Here is a 5,131-nt window from a genome sequence, read left to right as displayed (position 1 = left end):
ACAATTTTCATAATTGCTGTAATATTTATATAAGAGGGTAAAATGAAAATGCATTTAGCTTTGTTCTGTTAAAACTCTATTACAATGAATGGATTCAAAGTTAATTCAAATTCGCTTAACATGATTTTATGTTTGTCGAGTTAATGAGTTCGCTCTGGAAATGGCATCATTAAAACATTATCAAATCCCCAATTGCAGCATTATCGATGACCATACTTGGCAAGAGGCGGCCAGATTAATGATTAAATGGGAATTATCTGCAATAAATGCTAAACATCTATATCTAGACATTAGAATGTTGGAGATTGGAGGCCAGATGTCTAGGGCTATTCTCACCAACCTTGGCATCCTGATTGCGATGGGGGTACGTGCTCAACATGGTCGGGTTGGGGTCGAAGCACTTTATGAAACTAGCGCGTGTCACGATTGATTGATTGTTGCCGCCGGAGGCGGCTAGTTAATTGTGCACCCCATACCCATCCTGTGAGCCGTAGCGCAAAAAGCATTACAAAGGGCACAAAAGGTCTTTATCAGACCTCATCTTAGATTATTACATAAACAATTTCATCTATCCTTCACACGATCATTTTGCTCCATCCTGGACCATTATATGACAACGTTTTGGTCTGTCCTGGACCCTTACGGTCACGAATTACCACGAGTTGACATGGGTCCAGGACGGACCGAAACGTCGTCACTGCCATCTCATGAGTATGAGTTTGATTCTTATTTCCTTTCAAGGAGATAAAACTTGTTTGATCAAATAGTTAAGTGTCCCTGGTCAACTAGCCTCCATCCTTATGGCCACGTAGCTGTGCGTGTCACAGCTCTACTAGTTAGCATCTCCTTGTCCACGTAGCTACGTGTCTATAGGCTCTATCTCCTTCACCAATGCCTATAGGCTCTATCTCCGTCACCATTGCCTAGAGCCTATAGGCAATGGTGACGGAGATAGAGCCTATATCTCCTTCACCAATGCCTATAGGCTCTATCTCCTTCACCAATGGCAAGACTGGAAAATCATCAACGGGTATATGAGACATTTCCACAGTAAATTACGTCATTACCATACGTAAGATGAACATTGGAACAACCTACACCAATTAGCAACTACCGTTCTACGTGTAATTTGTGACGGTGCCAGTTAATTGGAGAGCAAAAGGGGACAGCAAGCGAGCGAGGAGACGGAAGAGACGCCGAACGAATGAGCAGACGGTAAGGGGAGACGGAATGACGGGAAACAGTAGCGGAGCGAGCGAGGAGACTGTAAGGACAAGAGGATGATGTTATAGATTCAGCTACTTGGAACAAGTTCCAAGTAGCACGGGCTATGGTGAGCCCGTAACTTACCTGGCACAGGAGCGGGGCAAGTAGCACGGGCTATGGTGAGCCCGTAGTGGACTTACCAGGCACAGGAGTGGTGCGGACAGGAGGAGACAGTGGGTGGAGGTGTAGTGCACCAACAGACGAGGTCTTCGGCCTTGAACGCGGCGACAAGCAAGCTCCCTCACACGCGTACGGGTAGATGAGTAGGTGAGCAACAAGAGCATCACTGGCCAACCATGTATGAATACCTCCTACCGTAAACATGCCACAAGGAGACCAGCCAACAGCCAGAGAGTTTGTAAATCTGTCAGAGTTACGTGTTTAGTAAGTCTTAGCCTCGTTTTAGTTCCGCCCCGCTAGGCAGCCGCACGAGGGCAGACTCAACTATGTCGATTCTGTCCCAATATTTGACATATGGAGTTCCCTCGAACGCGCGCTGATGGTATCTAGCGGCGTATTTCAGTGTTTGTTGACTTCCGATATCACCCTTGTGTCCAGGCGATGGCTTACGGGTGGAATGGTGATCCCTTGCACCAGGACGAGTGTCTGGGCAAGTGACCGCGGCCAAGAGGACTCTGGCAAGCCAAGAGGACGCTGGCAAGTGTGTGTGTATATAGCAGCGTCTGCTCAGACGAGCGAGGTCGTAAATCGTCCACGAGCGTCTCCCTGATGTGGGTCATTATTGCCTAATTTTTAAGGGTTGGGAGGTTACTCTGGCGACCATCAAGGGGTCGGCGCTGAATATTAATATGTGATCAGATCAGCCGAAGGTAGATTTACGAGTCGCGGGTCTCGTGAGGGGATGGCCCCGAGTGCTGACCTGCTCAGCCAAGCTGCTCGAGGTGCTGTGCCATTCAGCAGCTCTACTTCAGAGATTCAGAGATTCTACTGCATTCAGCAACTCTATCGGAGATCTTTCTCCACTCGACTGTTCTGATGTTGCTGCTTATCTCAGCAGTTCCGCTGGAGATGCTGATCTTCTCGCTCTCCCGCGGGTTGTGGCGGCGTCTATAGCCACTGTTTCCTCTGCTGTTTCCCGCGCCATACAGCGCAGTAATGGAGAAGCACGAAGGAAAGACCGTTTTTACCTGTGGGCAATTCCCCGAGCTAAAAAACGCTGAACGTCTTGTAGCGTATCCAGTTAAACGTGGCCGTTCACGTCACTTAGGGCCTCGTAACATGTCCGTGGCGACGAGATACTCCTTCCTGCCGCACTCATCCCAAGCTACCGGGCTGGAAACTGCTCCTTTTCCCTCCCTTTCCTGCTCCTGCTCTTCCTCTTCCTCGCTAACACACAGGCCCAGGACCCTCCTGCCTCGCCTCGCTGTGATGAGGTGACAATGAAACCAACAAGAACTGGTTGTTGGTCATGGTTCGATCGCTCGAGATGAGTTGGCGCTCGAAATCATCATTGTCATCGTCGTAGTGTTTAAAGAGGTTGCTGGCCACGGCGACTGTGTTTGAAAAATAAATTCTCGATCAGCGTCATAGTTCATCACCTGATCTGCAACTTCTGAGGCAGCCGCTGATAGGGCGACCGATAAGCTGGGCCAATTAGTGGTGTCTGTGACTCTGGTCTGGTCCACACGTCCCCCCCATCCCCCCATTTCCTTACCCCCCATGCCCCTAAAGCCACCTTGTTTGGTGGCTTTAGGGGCATGGGGGGTAAGCTTGTTTGGGTATAACGATGCCCGTCCGGTTGTGAGTCTGTCTTGTTTGTTGGCCCGTCCATGTGGCTGTCAGTCAGTCCGGCTGTCAGCTAGTCCACGTGTCTGAGAGTTCATCTGTCAACTTGTCCGTTCGGTCACCCCAGCATGTCAGTTGATGGGCATGATAGCAGTTATAGCCTGTCAATCTCCACACCGGGCTGGGTACTACAACAGGCTGTCAATCCACACACCAAGCTGGTTCCTACCCAGCCTGTCAACCCGAAAGCCGGGCTGGGGCGCTGAGTTGCCAGCCAGTCCGGCTTGAGGGTTGACAGCCCACGGTGTGACTGACAGCGCAGTGTGTAAGTTGACAGCCAAGTGTGAGGGTTGACAGCCGCGTGTGTGCGCTTATAGAGCAAGGAGAGAGTATTGTTGTTGTTGTTGTTTTAGATTTAGCTACTCAGAACGAAATGTCCATGTAGCACAGGCTATGGTGATCCCGTAATAAGGAGAGAGTAGTGTCCCAAGACACATACAGAAGCAAGAGAGGCCAAGAACATATATGGATGTTGCATTTTGCACTGCATTAATGTTGTAGTTACCAGAAAATAATGAAAATACAACTGGGAGGATGACTGGATGATGAGACATAGATGGATGACTGGAGGATGAGGAGTGGAGGATGACTGGATGATGAGACATAGATGGATGACTGGAGGATGAGGAGTGGAGGATGACTGGATGATGAGACATAGATGGACGACTGGAGGATGAGGAGTGGAGGATGACTGGATGATGAGACATAGATGGATGACTGGAGGATGAGGAGTGGAGGATGACTGGATGATGAGACATAGATGGACGACTGGAGGATGAGGAGTGGAGGATGACTGGATGATGAGACATAGATGGATGACTGGAGGATGAGGAGTGGAGGATGACTGGATGATGAGACATAGATGGATGACTGGAGGATGACTGATTTACATAGAATGTTATTCCCCTGATAGTTGCAATGGATGTGTGTTTAAAACTCGATGTACAATTTATAATAGGTTCTCTGTGGGCCAAACTGGTAAACATCTTAACCTGAGAATAAAACAACATTAATATAGTCTAAGAACAGGCCAAGAGTTCAATAGATTATTTGTTCACTCACGAGTGTGTAACCATTCAGTTGACTGGGCTAATCCATGCCAAATTGTGGATTGTAAATCAGTTACTGAAAGAAATATTATTGAATCAGCATTTATTAAAAAAATTTGAATTAAATAATATTAATGTCTAGGATTATACAAATTAGATAACTTTATAATTGGTAAGATTTGAAATAGGTATAAAAATAGTGTATGAATAGAGTATATATGTATCCAGTATGTATCCAGTTAGTATACATTTACCACCCAGTTAATATCCACTTAATTATCTCACCTTCATTGACGTTTTAGCTTGTGGTTCTTGGTCTACTCCGATTGATGAAGATTAAGCCACCCAAGAGGTGGCACGGGCATGAATAGCCCGTAAGTGGTGGCCCTTTCGAGCCATTACCAGTATCAAAAGATGATACTGGAGATCTGTGGAGGCGCAACTGCACCCTGTGTAATGGGAGATGTCTCCCGTGTGGTCTACTCTGGTGTAGCGAGGTATATATAGTCCCAAACCTCTGTGGCATCCTTCTTTACGGGCTATTCATGCCCGTGCCATCTCTTGGGCGGCTATATCTTCAGCTACAACCTGTCATCCTTCTTACGGGCTCACCATAGCCCGTGCTACATGGAAACTTCGTTCTGAGTAACTAAATCTGTAACAAAAACAACATGTCATCCTTCTGTCTGTATTTCCTTGATAATGTGTTGAAACAGAAACGTTCAGAACTTTCGTTTCATTTTCCTAGTGCATACTTACGCATATATATATATATATATATATATATATATATATATATATATATATATATATATATATATATATATATATATATATATATATAAGTATATATATATATATATATATATATATATATATATATATATATATATATATATATATATATATATAAACTGTGTGTGTACCGGCACACAGGTTACGAGGTTGTATGTGTTGGGTAAATAGTGGAGGTAGAGTCAATGGAATAAAACAACAAAAAAGCATAAAAA

Source organism: Procambarus clarkii, chromosome 55, assembly GCF_040958095.1.
Source record: "Procambarus clarkii isolate CNS0578487 chromosome 55, FALCON_Pclarkii_2.0, whole genome shotgun sequence".
NCBI classification, from domain to species: Eukaryota; Metazoa; Arthropoda; class Malacostraca; order Decapoda; family Cambaridae; genus Procambarus; species Procambarus clarkii.
Note: the sequence above shows the minus strand (reverse complement) of the source record.